Consider the following 18169-nt stretch of genomic DNA (forward strand, 5'->3'; position numbering starts at 1 on the left):
CCTTTGGCTGAAAAACCGCGTCGCCCGAACCGGACCGACCTCGTCAACAATTGGACCCTTCATCACGACAATGCGCCGGCGCACACCGCCTTCCTCTGCACCTCTGCATTGGCCAAGATGGGGGTTCCGGTGCTCCCCCACCCTCCCTACAGCCCAGACCTGCCCACTCCGGACTTCTTCTTGTTCCCGCGCCTGAAAAGAAAGCTGAAGGGGAGGCGTTTCGACTCCATCGAGGCGATCCAAAAAACTGTGACAGCCGAATTGAACGAGATTCCGGCGGATGCGTTTAAAAAATGTTTCCTGCAGTGGAAGGACCACTACCAGCGGTGTATTCACGCTCAAGGCTCCTATTTTTTTAAGAATATTAGTTGTATAAGCCAAAAGGTTTAATAAAACTGCTTAAAAAAAATAAGGCTCATTACTTTTCAATCAAACCCTGTAGGCTGAGGTATCTGGGATCATCTTTTTTGGTCGATCCTAAATAGTTGTATATTTCGTCGGAAGGCTGTGTGCGCTTTGCCCTGAAGTAGCTGGCTGCAGATTTCATGTGGTACAACTGTATTTATGATTCAAGCTCTGCTATCGTTTGAAAATTCTATATAAACACATTTTTTAATGAACTTTTAGTTCTTTTTTTTAATCAGCCCAGAGAAGTAGCAATTCGTTGAGAGGAATTCTATGAGAAAGACGATAATTAAAATCATAAGTATGTGCGATATACTTACATACACATACATAATGCAGTACAATATTTTAAGGCATATAAACACTCTAGCATGTCAAGCATGTTTATTCGCCTAAAAGCATACTTACTTATTTGCGCAAGAATATATCGAAATAAAATGAAAAATCAAAGCATTCTTAATATTAAATGAGACTCGATGATTGTCGTTGGTGAATTTCAATATTTCTTCAATAATATTATTATAAAATCTTGCAGAAATAATAATTGAACAACAACAAAAGTGCCAAAGACGACTTGTGCTTGTGTTTGTGAAGTTTTTGTATTGTTGTTGGTGTTGTTGTTGCTGTTTGCTTATATGCTCATTGCAGTAGAGAATGAATTTCATTTGCAGCTACTTCGGTCATTTGCTTAGTAAATTGCACGTACACCCGTGCACTCGTATATCACGCATGTATGTACATACCCACATATAATGAAGAAATGCATACACACATACACACGCAAGTGCACACATATTTACACAGCTTTTCTAAGTAAGTAAGTTATTGGAAATTTAGAAACGATTGAAAATTATAAAGAAAATCTTATAAGCATATAATGCATATGAACTAATGTAGTAGATTTACATGTGTGTGTGTGTATGTGCGTGTGTGTGAGTATGCATGCATGTACATATATGGTACATGCAAGTATGTATGTGTTTGCGTGCCTGCACTGCATTGGCAATGCAATTAAATGAAAATTTTGAGAAAATTCTGAAGTAGTTGCCTAGTACTTACACACACACACACACCCATGCAAACAGCTGAAAACAAATATGCATACACACACACACACCCATACATACAGAAGCAAAAGTGTCCATGTCAGGCATTAGAAAATTGCACAAATGTTCTGGCCTTTTGAGGTGGCCGGCCTAGAGATTTTTGCGTTTGCAGCTTTCTTAGCAGATGCACTCAAGAAATAACAGCAACAGCGACAATAAATCTAAATCATGCAACGGTGTGTGTGTGTGCCTTCAAATAAAGATGCGTGTATGCGTGGTTGCTAATGAATAAACGAATATACATATATGTGTGTGTGTGTGTGTGCTATAATTTCGTATCGAGCTTATGTGATGTGCTCGCCCATCATGGAAATGAGAAGAAAATATGAAGAAAATGAATTGAAATTTGAGTTTTGTATTAGAATTTAAATAATTAAAATTTCTATAAACGACAAGAATTTGAATACCTGGATGAGTGCATATGTATGTATATGTGAGATTCTCTTGCATGTGTTAGTAAACCTTATTATATCTAATATGTAATTTAGGAGGTTTCGATAGGGGCAATAAAATTTCGACTTGCCGTACCAAGGCAGCTTAACTTTTTGTTTTGTGAACTGAAAATATACTTTTTTGTTGGTTTTTCCCAGCTCCTCTTCTTGTTTGTGGCGTGCGTCTTCAAGTTGTTCCGCAAAAAGGAGGTACATACAGTTTTAAGCCAACTCCAAACGGCAAATGATTTTTTGAATGAGGTGCTTTTGCATGCACCAAATGGCCCTGGTTTTTGAAGGTAACGAAAGGTTCAAGATAACCATCGAAAAAAAAGGCTGGTGCAAGGGCTTTAGCTCCAAATGCTGTAAACTTTTATACGTACGGTTCCAAAATCACTAATGGAGTAGACGCTGGGATAAACTGGGCACCAGTTTTCAGAGCCAGGCTTTAAACTGTAACTAATGTGGAGTCATCTTAATCCAACTTACATAGTTACTAAAGATCACGCACTTTGAGCGCACTGTGTGACCTGGCAGGTTTTAAAAGGACGCAAGAGCAGCAAGTCCTGCTGTAAGTCATTTCAATTAGATCTCACTCCGCTTACTTAGATTACAGAGATTCACTGCTCCAGCCCGATTGCATTCTGCTTCTAAGCCAGTATGCCACAATAAGATCTTACTGGTGTCAAGCCTGATGATCCGCGGGCCGTAATCTGCTGCTCCCAACATGGAGAACAGACGCTGATCAGGGAAACCGCTTATTTTGAGTCCGACGCTCCTGGATTCTTAAGATCATAGCGTCCATGCGAAGGGCATCTATTTAAGGGCGGTGCTTGTCGCATGGTTAGACGGAAGAAAGTCGTTTAAGCTTCCAGATCTCTGCAATTTGAGGTTTCCAGACTGAAGTTTGCGCAGTTGGCAAGGCATCAGACCTAGCTTGTGATACTACTGGGATCAACTCCAAGGTTAGGTTAGTTTAGGTATATCTGGCTGATTTGAATAGATCTCACAGAGACCACAAGGCTGCGTAGTGTTACTGGAGTGTTGTTGGAGGGTAACCGCTTATTTTGAGTCCGCCGCTCCTGGATTCTTATCATCTTAGCGCCCACGCGAAGGGCATCTTTTTAAGGGTGGTGATTGTCGCGTAGTTAGACGTGAGAAAGTCGTATAAGCTTCCAGATCTTTGCATTTGAAGTTTCCAGACTGAATTTTTCGCAGTTGGCAAGGCAGCAGACCTAGCTTGTGTTACTACTGGAACCAACTCCGAGGTTTGGTTAGGTATATCTGGCTGATTTGAATAGATCTCACATAGACCACAAGGCTCCGTAGTGTTACGGGAGTGTTGTTGGAGTTGTGCTAAACAAAGTTCATGAGACATATCTTGACAAGTTTCAATAAACAGTTTTAACTTTTGTCAGCAATATCCTTCAGAGATTAAAAGTATACCGATCCCAGGCAGTTGTAGCGAGTTCTGCATAAAGCAGGACTGTGACAAAGGAGGTTTTCTAACGTCCCCCTTTCTTCTTCGCATAAGTTACCCGCGTCGTTCTCGACTAATCCCATTTTAGCTGCGTGGTATAGAGTGAGACAATGTCCCGCCAGTACTCCAACCAATATTTTATATTCCTTCCTTGGCAGTGATCAAATAAAGTTGGTTGTTTTCGTGTTCCAAGTTCGTAGCATTAGTTTTGCAATCCTGTGAGAGGTCGAGGCTTTCCATATAGACTGTGCTTCCCAAGCTTAGGAGAGAGCTAAAGCAGCGACTAACAAGAGGTGGAATAGGTAATCAGAACTCCTACAGGGCAATACGCTGATATTTGTCAGGGTTTAAGGAAAGACACTTAATAAGACTCTTGAGCGCGAGCATACGGTCGCTCATAGGAACACAAAAAGGTAGTGGACTACCAGCTCCAAAGCTGTTAGATATAGAGTACCATAAATAGATTTCTGTAGGAGCTGTGGCGGTATAGGGAAATACAAAATTTACAGCACTTCTTGTGCAAATGCCTCGCAACTCGAAGAATGCGCAATGGAGTTTTATTAGACTGCTGCTTCGGGAACCTAGACAACTGAGTCATAGTCCCGCAGGAAACAGTGATTGAAGCTTAATTTGTCCCAACCAGCACGGCTTCATTCCTGTTAGATCGACTGTTTCAAATTTGGATGTTTTATGAGGAGTTTGCATATCAGCATTTCATAAAGGTTTCCAGGTCGATGTTGTAAGTATATGTCGGTTTCTCTAAAGCTTTTGACAGAGTTTCGAATTCAATCTTTGTTAGGTTAGATTAGGTTATGGTAGTAGTCGGTTTGTACGACCAACTCACTTAGACCTTACAAGTCCATTGTGATATCACTGTATGACATGGGAATCTCTTTCATTTTTCTTCGTGGAACCATTATGTGGCTCTTGCGAAGCGCAGGATTGGTTCTCTCAACCAGTTCCGTAAGAGAATGGAAAAAATATTTACAAAGGAAGTGCTCAACAGTTTCTTCCTTTTCCTCATCCCTTCAACTTCTAAACTATTCATGCTAGAAAACAACGAGTCGGAAGGAATGGCTGCCAAATAGCCAGTGACTGATTATACAACCCACGATCGGTTATACTAACCACGACCAATCCTTCGTAAGAAATTAGCATGCCTGGACTTTCATCCCATATTTCTGCTTTGGCTGGAGTTCTATCTTTTGAATCGTGGATGTGTAGTTGTTACTGACAATAATCTGTGGATTCCAACAAGGTAGTATTTTGGGTCCTTTGCTATTGTTCTATTGTAAGAAACTCATCCGATTCGCAAATGTTCCAGAATGAGCTCGATAAAGTTCTAGTAATCAACTGTCCTTCCTAACGTACGGCGCAGAAGCGTGGACGATGAAAACATCCGATAAAGCAACGCTTGGAGTCTTCGAGAGAAAGATTCTGCGTAAGATGTTTGGACCTTTGCACGTTGGCAACGGCGAATATCGCAGGCGATGGAACGATGAGCTGTATGAGCTTTACGACGGCATAGACATAGCGTAGCGAATAAAGATCCAGTGGCTACGATGGCTGGGTCATGTCGTCCGAATGGATACAAACGCTCCGGCTTTGAAAGTATTCGATGCGGTACCAGCTGGTGGTAGCAGAGGACGAAGAAGGCCTCCTCTGCGTTGGAAAGATCAGGTGGAGAAGGACTTGGCTTCACTTGGTGTGTCCAATTGGCGCCGGTTAGCACGAGAAAGAAACGACTGGCGCGCTTTGTTAAACTCAGCCAAAATCGAGTAAGCAGTTATCGCGCCAAGAAAAAGAAGAAGTAATCAACTATTTTTAAATTTTTCACCTAAAGCTTTTCTCCCTTGCAGTCTTCTCATTTGAACTCCATTTGTTGTCTGAGATCGATCGAAATATTGGACCTAGGAGTCAGTTTTTACTCAAAGTTCACTTTTACTAGTCATAATAAATTTAAGTATATAGTTTCGAAATCTTATGCTATATTAACGTCTGTAAGGCGTTTTCATAACCCCGTACCGTCATACCATCCCAGATACCTGCTTATCAATTTGAAATCTCTGCAATCTCGACGATCTATTTTGTCTGCGGAGACTATTTCCAATTGAAGTTCATCTAAACTAATCAAGCAGCATGGTTTTTGGAGAAGAATGAGGTATACGAGGGGGGTTCAATAAGTAGCCGTGCTAGAAATGAAGATACCATTTTTTGAAATTTTTTTTTAACGTATATTAGTTTTAGAAAGATACACCTCTTCCAACGCTCCGGCCATGTTTTAACCCCTCCAAAAAATAGGATTTGTCGAACTCTTCAAAATACGCCTCAATCTCGGCGATGACTGCCTCGTTTTTTAACATTTGCATAACATAAATATTTTCCCGCGAGCCATTTCTTCATGTTAGGGAACAAGGAAAGTCGCACCGAGCCAGATTGGGTGAATAGGGGTAGTGCGGCAGCAATTCATGCAGTTTGGCGGCGACTACTACGAATGAATGCGCTGGTGCATTATGGAGCACCTTCTTTTTCGCCTTCAATTTTCTGTGCAAGCGGTCCAATAACTCACTGTAGTATTGTTCAGTGATCGTTCCTCGGTTTTTTTTTTAAATCCATGAGAATGACGCCATTTGCATCCCCAAAAATCGTCACCATGACCATTCCGGCCGAAAGGACCTTCTTCGTCTTCTTTGGAGCAGATTCATTGCGAGGAATCCATTGTTCTGATTGTTGCTTAGTTTCTTGTTTGTAATGATGAATCCAGGTTTCATCAACGGTGACAACTCGACACAAAAATTCCATCGAAACTCGCTTAAATTGCTCCAAACACTGCTTCGAAGTTAACAGCTGCAACCGCTTGTTGCCCACCGTGAGCACTCGCGGCACTCATCAGGCCGACAATTTTTTCATCGCCAAGTCATCATGTAAAATATTAATTGCCGTTCCGGTCGACACACCTATGGCCTCTGTTACTTTGATCAGCAAGAATCATGTCGTGCACTTTTTGATTGATTTCCTCGGTAACCACGTCTGCCGAGCGCCCTGGCCGCTTCTCAGCAAAAACAGATGTTCGCTCACGTTTAAGCTCGCTGAACCCATATTTAACTGTGGTCATGGATGGCGAAGCGTCTTCATAGACAGCATCGAACTTTGCTTTTAACTTCCCATATTTTCCCCCATCCAAAAACAAAAACCGAATTACCGAACGATACTGCTCTTTTTCGATCTTAGCGAAAATCACGAAACACGTCTTGCTTGAATAGCTGCCAAATCCAAGATAACCTAGCAATAAGTCTAAAATTTGTTCTGCCGCCGTTTGATAGATGACAGCATACAATGCGAACACAAAATTTCCTCAGGAACGCCCTCTGTCATCAAACACGGGTACTTATTGAACTGCCCTTGTATCAGATCAGTCCATAAGTTCGCGCGTTTTTTAAAGGTGGTTCTAAAATTAATAAAAAAGATGTTTACAGTATTTATTAATCAATAATATATTTTCCTTAATAATTTACAACGTCTTTCCAAAGTTTATGCAAATTTTTAGTTCCCTGCTCAAAAAAATTGTTGTCTTTGGAGCCAAAATACGCTTCGGTATCCCTTTTTATAGCTTCTTTTGAGGAGTAGTTCTTGTTACTCATATGGGAGTGAAGTCCACGGAAAAGGTGATAATCACAAGGTGCAATATGCGGAGAGTATGGTCGATGCGGCAATAGCTCCCATCCGAGCTCGTTCAGCTTGCCTAATGTTTGCCTTGCGGTAAGAGGTCTTGCGTTGTCGTGGTGAAACAAAACTTTGCGTCTATTCACTAAAGACGGTCGATTTTTTTAAGTGCCTCATTCAGGTTTGATAGCTGATGGAAATAATAATCAGCAGTTATCGTCTGGTTTGGTTTCAGAAGTTCATAATAATCCATAGCGGCCATATCTCACTAAATAGACAGGATAATCTTCTTGGGGTGAAGGCCACCTCTAGGGATCGGTTCTGGTGTTTCATCTTTATCTAACCATTGGCGTTTGCGAGCAGAATTATTGTAAAGGACCCATTTTTCATCACCACTAATGATACGGTTCAAAAAACTTTCATTTTCAAGCCGTTGCAGCAGCTGAGAACACACATTCACTCTCTGCTGAAGGTTGGCGACGACGGAAAGTCTATGCGGAACCCATTTTCCCAGCTTTGAAACCTTTCCCAACAGAAACAGGTGCCTGTGAACTGTTCCATGCGATGAAGTTAACCTCCGAGCTATCATATCGACTGTGAAATTTGGCTCAGCTTCCACGAGTTCGAGCAAGGCGTCGGAGTTAAAGACTTCAGGACGACCAGCGCGCGGGGCATCTTCCACGTCGCAGTTACCACTTCGGAATTTTGAATTTCATAACAAAGTTATTAAAATGAAATGAGAAACAAGTAAACCGTCAAAACTTTCAATAAGTCCTCGGGTAAAGCTATTTAACGCACCGTACAAACGATCTCTAATCCAGCGCGTAACAGGACTGAGAAAGACATTACAAGAAATGCCGATCGCAGCGTAGTTTAGTTCATTCTGCTTAAGTAAAAAGTGCCAAACCGGTGTATTTGTTATAAAAAATCAACTGAAAAGCTTCTAAGCACACACAAAAGCTTTGCTCAGTCCTACTGGGGTGCACTGGATTAAAGGAGATGTAAAGATGCAGCCGAAGAAAATGAGAAATTTTAAGAAAATTATATGCATAGTGATAATAAAATTTAATAAAGTCGATATAGGAAAGGTGTATGGAAGGCTTAGAGCAGGCCAAACACTAGAAGAAATATGACAAAGGTGGAAAATTGCAGCAAAACTAAACGTAAGCTAAAGTAAGTGGTTGCCAGATTTATATGGGCGGTTAAGTGTATAGAAACAATTTAGGATAAGTAAGTGCAAAAGGGTTCAAGTGTGGATGTGTGCATTGGATATTAGTATTTGTTAAAATATGCATGTATGTACATTTATGTGTGTGTGTGTGTTTACTTTCGAAGTATAAAAATGTGTGGCGAGGGCAGGGAATGGAGCTGAGGAAATACACAACACAATTTTAATGTCCAGATGCAATTTTCCAATACAGAGTGGCACACAAGCGCGCTGGCAATTAATGTGCTTTGAGTATGAGAGTGTGTGTGTGTGTGTGTGTGGACATGTGCACGTGCGAGTGTATGCATTAATTTTGATGTGGATTTACTGGCCAAGTTGTATGTGTATTTTTCTCTATATACTTCGTATAGGTTGGCATATAATTATGAAGGTAAATAAGCGTACTTGGTTGTGTGCGTGTGCTTACCAATACATATGTACATAGCAGCTATACATGCATTTATGTATATGAATGTATTACAATTGCATGCATTTTAAAGTACACGTAAGTATGTGCATAATTTTATGTACTCATATACAAGTGCAGTCGTGTGTGTGTGTATGTGTTTGCATGTAATAGGCCTACGCACTTTGTGGCAAAGAAATTCCCAGCACATTCATATAAATATACAAGACGAATATGTGCACTTTGTATGCATTTAAGTATTAAGAATGCATTGCAGATGCGCCTGGATGATAGGCAACGAAAAATTTCTATACTTACACACACTCGTACGTATAAGAGTCTTTGCTGAAAGCTAAAAGGGATGGGCAAATACGCAAGCGACAAGAAAGAAGTTGTTCATTGAACGGGTGTACGTGTGTGTGTGTCGCCACATAAATGGGCTGCATTGTGCCTACCTCAATGTGAGCAAGCATTCCCTCACACTTACACAAATGCTTATCAGTCATCGGTCAGTAGGCACCACTGCAGCCGCTTTGAGGAGACATTTATGTGGAAGAGAAATTGGAGACCAGCAGCTGTGGAGCCGCGTCTGCCGACATTTTGACGATCGCCCAGCACGCGCACACATACCTACACATGCAACTCCACACACACACACACACGGATGGACTATGTTAAAGCGGGTAGCTCGCTCAAGCTCAAGCCTTTTTTTAATAATCATGCACTTATATATATGTACATACATATATATCTCGATAAGTATACACTTATGTGTTTGCATGCATGCATAAGCAGGTATACGTATGTATGCGCATGTTTGTTTTAAGTACAGAAACCCTCATATTTGCAAAACTTCGCGCGCTGCAACTCGCGAAACTGACCTCTACCTCGTTGACTGACCATCTTCACGAGACATTTATACACCTTGCCTTGCTCTCTCTCCCCTTTCCGAGCGGCGCTCGCGCGATTCGCGTGTCAACTGTCATGACAATCTATACAATACAACAACACGCACACACAACCTTATATACTATATATATATATATATACAACAATCCGCATGTTCGCGCTCATTTACATATAAATGTGACACTAAGTAATTCGCACACATACACATGCGTACTCACACACACATATGCATGTAAATTTGTGCAGGTATATAATTATGTAAATATGTATGTGTATGCATGTAACGCGTTACATTCGCTGGGTATATAATTTTTGTTGGTATATAAGCGATAATTATATACTTGGCAGAATGCAACCCCCAGAAGTATGCAACGCGCTTGTAAAGTGATATGTATGATGTGTGCGCGTATGTGCGTGTTAGATCACGGTAGGTGCGAAAGCGCGCCTACAATAATAAAGCAAACAATAACAATAACAAAAATAATAACATTGACAACAACCAGTACAGTAATGATAACAACAACTACTACGAGAACAATAACAACTACAGCAAATACAAGAGGAACAGCAACGAAAGCAATAATAAAAACAAAAACAGCGTTGGCAATGATTTTAAAGTAACAACAACAACACTGTCAGCAATTTTCGAATTTCGAGAGTAATAACAACAAAAATAAAATACACGCATAGTTACAACAATAATAACTGCAGCTAATGTTAAAATAACAACAATAAAAACACGCGTGTGGCATGAAGTAGCAACCCTGTAGGGAAAACAACAAGTTGGTTTGCGATTTTACTAATGACTGGACAAATTAAAATAAATTTAAGCGATCACCCATTTTATGCTTCAAAGTAAATATGGCAGGTAGGAAGTAGAGGGAATTTCTAAAGCGTTCATTGCGGATGATTGGTTGAAGACTAAGGCAGTTAGTTAATGCTGTAGCGGTCTACTCAACAGAAGTCATAATATCCAAAGAATGTCTTTTGGCTCCGTTGTAATTCCTGATTGCGATTGATGATATCTTGAAAAACTTCTTCTTCTTAATTGGCGCCAATCGTTTCTTTCTTGTGCTAACCAGCGCCAATTGGACACATCAAGTGAAGTCAAGTTCTTCTCAACTTGATCTTTCCAACGCAAAAGAGGTTTTACTCTTCCTCTGCTACCACTAGCTGGTACCGCATCGAATACTTTCAGAGCCGGAGCATGACCCAGCCGCTGGATCTTTATTCGCTGCGCTATGTCTATGCCGTCGAAAGGCTCATACAGCTCATCGTTTCATCGCCTGCGATATTCGCCGTTGGGGCTCCCCTTAGAACCTGTGGTCTGCTTCTGGAAAGATGGGCCTCGATTCAACTCAACAAGCGCTGGGCTAGTGCGCAAACGTGCAAGGTCGCGAGATCCTTCTGACCACGGGTAGATGGGGGACACTTAAGGGAACTCCTTAGGCTAACAAAGCCCCAGCTCTCGAATTTGGTGGACATCCTTACCGGACATTGTCCGTTAGGTGTTCATGCCGTGAGACTTGAGATTGCCTCAAGTCCGTTCTGCAGAAACTGTCTGGAGGACGAGGTGGGATCATCTCAACACCTTCTTCTCAGCTGCCCTGCTCTCGTCTGGCAAAGACTTAGACATCTGAGCTCTCACTTTTTCGCTACGCCTGCGGATGTAGCCGGTGTAAATATCATAAATTTGGTGAAGTTCATCTTTAGCTTATTACGGTTAACTACGAACGCAAATCAGCCATCGTCGGCGTCATAGTAAAATATATGGTCATCATCGTCTCTAATCCCAAGGCTCCTTCTTCCTTCCCTTCTTCTTTCTCCTCTCCCATGTGTGGTACCACAACGGACGAATTTGTTTTAATATTTGTCCAAGTGAGCCCTTAGCTAGGGCAGCCATTTAACCTAACCTAACCTATTCGCCGTTACCAACGTGCAAAGGGACAATAATATTGTGAAATTATAACTGTCAATAGTGACGTGGGTGCCGATACGCGAGTGCGCCGACTGTTTGCTTGATGTTTTGTCCTCGTTCACCACCAGACCCATTCGCTTTGCCTCTTTATCCAGTTTGGAAAAGGCAGAACTAACAACGCGGTTGTTAAGGCCGGTGATGTCAATATCATCTGCATACGCCAACAATTGAACGCTCTTATAAAATATTGTGCCTGAGCGATTAAGTTCTGCGGCTCGTACGATGCTCTCCAACATCAGGTTAAAGAAGTCACACGACTGCGAGTCACCCTGTCTGCAACCTCGTTTGGTATCAAACGGCTCGACAACGTCCTCTTGCTAAGCCGTATTAGTTTTGCGGGGATACCAAATTCAGACATCTCGGCATACAGATAACTCCTTTTCGTACTGCCAATGTAGCTTTCAAGTCGACGAAATGATGGTGTGTGTCGATTCTCCTTTCGTGGGTCTCTTCCAAGATTTGGTGTATTGTGAATATTTGGTCGATGGTAGACTTTCCAGGTCTAAAGCCACACTGATAAGGTTGGCTTCAATAATTCAAATAATTGGTTGACGGTGGGCTTCAGCCTTTCACACAATACGCTCGCTAGAACCTTATAGGCGATATTTAGAAGACTAATCCCGCGGTAATTGGCATAAATTGCAGGATCGCCCTTCTTATGGATTGGGCAGAGCACACTTAAATTGAAATCGGCAGGCATGCTTTCATCCGACCATATTCTGCATTCTTACCAGCTCCTCGTCGCCATGTTTGAATAGCTCAGCCGGCAGTCCGTCGGCGCCCGCGACTATGTTGTTCTTTAGCCGTGATATCGCTATTCTCGCCTCGTCATGATCGGGTAGCGGAACGACAATTCCTTCGTCGACGATTGGGGTATCGGGATCTTCACTTCTCTGTAACATGCGCAGCTATCACTGCTTAACAAGTTCGAGAAGTGTTCCCTCCATAATTTAAGATTGCTCTGGATGTCAGTCACCAGTTCGCCGTCTTTGTTCTTACAGGAAAACGCCCCGGTCTTAAAACCTTCTGTAAGCCGACGAACTTTATGGTAGAATTTTCGGGCCTTGTTCCTATTGGCCAGCATCTCAAGCTCCTCGCACTTCCTTTCTTAGCTCTCGGTAGCGATCCCACATGGCTCGCGTTGCGCCCGATCGCAGCGTGGGCAGCATCTTTTCTTTCGGCGGCAGCATGCCATTCCCCGTCGTACCAACTGTTTTTTCGGGCTCGCCGGAATCCGATTTCTTCTTCGGCGGCGGAACGTAGGGAACGATAAATGTTGCTTTATTGCTCGTGCATGCTGGTTTGTTGGGCAGTACTTTCTGAGAGCAGGAGTGAGAGTCGAGTAGCGAATCTTCTGGTTGTCTGTTGTGATTGCAGCTTTTCGATGTTGAACATTCTTTGTGTAGGTAGATGTACGTTTTTTGCTGAGCACCTTAAAGGTCCGCTTATTGTCTTATCCGTCAAACGCACCGATATGCAATACAAAATTGACGACTTATTCTCAACATCAGAGAGGTGCAAAATTCAACCTATAACTGACTTGATAAAGCTAAGAAAGTCGAAGTGAACTGGCATACGCTTCGCAAAGACGCAAGTGAAATTTGTCATCGAGCCCTGGACTGTAATCAACAAGGTTCTCGCAAGGTTGGTTGCCCAAAAATGTCATGGAAGAGAATGGTGCAGAAGGAAGTCAAAGACTTTGGAAAGAAGTGGAACGAAATTAGGCTACTGGATAAGAACAGAACAAGGTGGAGATGGTTTATCGAGGCCCTATGCTTCAATGGGAGGAACAGGAACTGATGATGTATTTCCAAAGTTATTCGAACCATTTTCTTAAAATAATTGACAGCACTATATAAGTGGGTCTTAGAAACACAGTATACTTGTACAATAAAATATATTGCTTTTCCGGTGAACCTTGAGTCGCCCTTACTCCTGAAAATCAAATGAATGGCGAGGTAAATGATTTATTTGCAGGTAACAAAAAAAAAAAACAATCATGAAAATTTCCACATAATCGCAGACTACCGCTACTAGGCTCGGGTCGATTAGCCAAGATTGCTTGTCTTACACACGACACTCGGAGCCCATTGGGATACCTGTTTTGATTTCTATCCGCTAACTGAGTTGCTTAACCTCCTAAGATTCTTTTAAAAAGGTAACTGCTCCCTCCAATGCAAGTAACTAGTCCCTTCTTGCAAATTACGCAGGCCTCCAAAGAAATAATCGCCAACATACACGGCACGGCTTCTTTGAAGTGCAGGATATTCACAGAGGAGGTGTTGAACTGACTCAATTTCTTCTTCGTCTCCACAACTCCTGCAAAGCCGTTGTGAGGTACACCCATTCCACTGGCAAAGGTGACAATAGTGCGATGGCCGTTATAACAGCTGTTAGTTCATCTGTTGAATCCAAGTAGATATTTTATTCTTTTAAGATTCATTTTTGGCTAGAACGGTTTGGAGACCCTGCAGTTGGTAATCAGAGATCACCTTTTATTGGCTCACGCGATTACGCTCAAGTCAATCGCAAAGTATAATTCGTTTAGCTTATATCCTCTACCATTCAAGAATGGTAAGGCTCACTGGAGGTGGGTCCGTTAGTATTCTCGTTTTTGCTGCTTTGCCTATAGCGTAGATCTCAGCCTGAAAGACGCTACACCGGTCTGGGAGTGTAAAGGTGCAATTTAAGGGTAATTATTCCGAGTACTCTCCCGATCCATTGCCATTGTCCATCTTTGAGGCGCCAGTATAAATATTGTGGCCACTATCGGCTGTTATGACTCTGGCCTGTCAAACCTTTCTGTTGGGTATTCGTATTTTAGAGTCTTTGTTCATATCTATCTGCACCTTCTACTAAAAAGACAGGAAAACACACGAAAAATAATTTGCAACAATTACGAAGAGGCCAGAAGAGATCTTTATGAGGCGCAAACAACACTTTTTATGGAGAGGGATTTTCGTTAAGAAACACATTAATTTCAAACTCCGCCCCCCGAGGGGGTTCTGCAGAAACTGCTGAAGCCTAAAATTAACCATTAGAGTTAGACGTTTGCGGCCGTCTTACCGAATGGGTTGGGGCGTGACTGCCAATCGGAACTGAGAGAGAACATAGGTTCAAATCTCGGGGAAAGACCAAAATGAAGAAAAAGTTTGTTCTGCCATGAAAAAGCTCCTCATAAAAAATATCTGCCGTTCGGAGTCGGTTTAAAACTGTAGGTACCTTCATTTGTGCAGCAATCTCAAGATGCGCGCCACAAATAGGAGGAGGAGCTCGGCCAAACACCGTAAAAGGGTGCATAATTTCTTAATATTTTATTCCAGCGTTTTTACGAAAGTTCTGAAATGCCATCTATGCTTATCACATATTTTTTAATCGCCTCATCGAAGGTCTATTTCCGTTCTTTCATTTTATAATCCTTTTAAGGTTATCATGGCTTTGTAGGCAATACGGTGAGAAGAAATAGATTTTCTTACTATAGACTAATTAAGCATATAAATTTGAGGAAACTAGTTTCAAACCAGTTACTTTCAAACCAGTTACTTGGAAACTAGTTTCCATTTAACCAGTCTGCAGCTATTTTAAACAAAACTTTATATAAAAGGTTTTTTCTGTTTCAAGTAACTTTTGTTTCCTTACAAAACTAAATATTTTGCAATTTTCTGCGCCTTGGCAATGTATTCACCGTTTTGGAATAATGGCAGAGAACTATTTTTGAAAACTATTTATGTTCTTAAATCTCAGCAAGCACTTCCGATATTCTAGTCTTTAGCGTTAAGACAATTTTTTGTGCTGAATTACGTTCAGATTAATTCATTTACCTACTGCAAGCAGTCCTTGTTTTTCTAATCATAGCAGCTCCGAAAGATGTTCTTTCAGTAGAATTCGCAGGAGATATTTTGGTGAATGTTTTATGATACTACAATAACTACATCTGTAACTAGCTTGATAGTAACTAGTAGGAAAGTTTAAAATATCTGGTTTGAAAGTAACTAGTTCGAGAAACCCCAGTTAGAAAACAGTAAATTTGAAAGTAACTAGTTTTAAAGTGCCTTGTAACAGCTTATGTAATCAGCTCTATAGTGACTACTTGCAAAGTAACTAGTTTATAAATAACTAGTATGAAAAACACTAGTTAATAAAAAGCAAGTTGGAATGTAATTGGTTTAAAAGTAACTGTTAAAAGTTTAAGTAAATTGCTTGGCAGTAACTAGTTAGAAAGTAACTGGCTTAAAAATAACTAGTTCATAAATAACTAGTTTGAAAAACTCTATAAATTAACTTGTTTGAAAAAAATATTGCTTGCCAAGTAGCTAGTTTCCAAGTGTAACTAGTTTGAGTGTAACTAGTTTGAGTGTAACCAGTTTGGAAAAACTAGTTGAAAAGTAACAAGATTGGATGTGAGTAGAACAACAAAAAAATTAGTTGCAAAGAAACTAGTTTGAGTGTAACTAGTTTGGATCCTAGTTGAAAAGTAACAAAATTGGATGTGAGTAGATCAACAAAAAAAATTAATTGAAAAAGAGCAAGGTTCAAAGTAACTGGTGTCAAAGTAACTAGTATCATTGTAACTAGTGTTAAATTAGTTAGTTGGTAACCGTTTAAAAATTATTTAAATTAATAGTACTACTTATAAATATTTTTTTGGGCAGCTGATTGGATTAATTTTCTAAGTTCTGTCCATCAGCCGACATATCCATCGTTAATTGCAATATCCTTAATTTTCCAATGGGGATACTACTACAGCAACAATGCCAATAGCGGCTCCGCATTAGTGAGGAAATGAGGAAAGTAGCGGCTATGGTGGCTCTGCTGTGGAGAAAAAAAGTGGTGTAATGGTCAGTTAGCAGGTGAGGGCTGAAAGTGGAAATAGTGGTGAGCCGTGTGGGTTTTTTGTTTTTAATTACTAGGATAATGAGGCTGTTTTTAGTGTGTGTGTGTGCGATTTTTAAAAGGTTTTATTTAAATATTGTTGTTATTGCTATGCATTTTGTTTTTCGTTTATACAAAATAAATAGCTTTTAAGTGAACAGTTTTTATTTTGAATATTTTTTTCTTGAATAAATGTAGGCAAACACAAATGGTGAATGTTTAGTAGAAAGAAGAATAAGCCGAAAAGACAGCAATAGAGGTTACTTTTGTTGGCCTTTTTGGCATTTCCGCTTATTAGTTTTGAATGCAACTATAAACACTTTAAAAGCAAAAAAAATGCTTAACTACGAGTAAAACAATAAAAAAAATCAAATAAAATAAAATTTAAGAAAATAAAATTGCAAAGAAAAAGAAACATAAAAATAACAAACAAAATAAATCATTTTAACGGCAGCTTTACTCACTCCTTGCGCGCAGAAAACAATAAATGGTAGCAATTGCAGCAAACAAAAACAAAAAAAGACAATAAAAAATTTACTACAAAAAAAGCAGCAAAAAATGCCAAACAACTCCCAACTCTGTTTACTCATTAATTTTTTGCAATTTCTCCTACGTTGTCCACCTACTTACTACACTCAATTCCGTTTTGTTCTTTTTTTTTGTTGTTTTTATCTCTTTGTTTTTGTAAATTTTCCAGTTGTTGTCGATTTTTTTAAATTAAAAAATTTTGCGGTTGTCAAACAGCTGGCGCGCTGTGCCAAGCGGCTAGCCACCCTCACTTCCTTTGCTTCGTTATTATGCGTACAACAACGTACAACAGCGTGCACATATTGCATAGCCTATCTATAGGCGTGGTAGGTGACGGAAGTGTGATTATGCGTGGGTTGGTGTGGCAGTCGCGTTGATTTTCGTTATCGTACTTTTTTGTTGTCATAGGGCCGCGGCTGATGCATTTTATTTTCTCCACACACACACACACTCACGCGTACATACACATACATACTTGTACTCGTAGTCTCTTACGCACACGCATGCATTTTTGTGCTTTTTGTTTCATTTTATTTTATTTTATTTCATTTATTTTTCTGCTGCTTAATGTTGTTGTTGTTGTCGCGCCGCTGCTGCTGCAATTTTATTTATTGCTCGCATTGCACGCACTTTTCCCCGCTTTTCGTGCAACTCGTGCGCTTTTTGGTATGCATACGGTTTTTTTTATTTTTTGTTTTTGTTATTGGTGTTTTTGTTTTTTTGTTTTGCATTCGCATGCCCCTACACTTCATTTACTGTGGCTTTTTATGCTTTTATTATAGCCGTTGCAGTCGACAGTTGGAGCGGCCATTTTTGTTACTCGTTTTTTGGTATCGCACGCAATGGTGCATTGTGGTTGTTGTTGCTCATTATTTCGCTTGTTGTTGTAGTTGTTGCTGCTGGTCGTTATTTGTGTTTTTCCTCTTGCTATCTGACAGTTGCCAAAGCATTTAATGCTGCTGGTTCATTTGTTGTTGTTGTTGTTGTTTTTGCTGCCAGCAACACAAAATTGGCGCTTTGTGTTTTAATGTTGCACGTGTTGTTGTGCTTCATTTGTTTTTTGTACTTAAAGCTCGTTGCTTTTTTTTTTGGGATTCACTCATTTGTTTTTTGCTATCGACTAATTTTGCAAAGTTTTATCTTTTTTCATTTTGTCATTAACGCTTACCGTTATTTATGTTGTT

The sequence above is a fragment of the Anastrepha obliqua genome, chromosome 5 (assembly GCF_027943255.1).
Source record: "Anastrepha obliqua isolate idAnaObli1 chromosome 5, idAnaObli1_1.0, whole genome shotgun sequence".
In the NCBI taxonomy this organism is placed as follows: Eukaryota; Metazoa; Arthropoda; class Insecta; order Diptera; family Tephritidae; genus Anastrepha; species Anastrepha obliqua.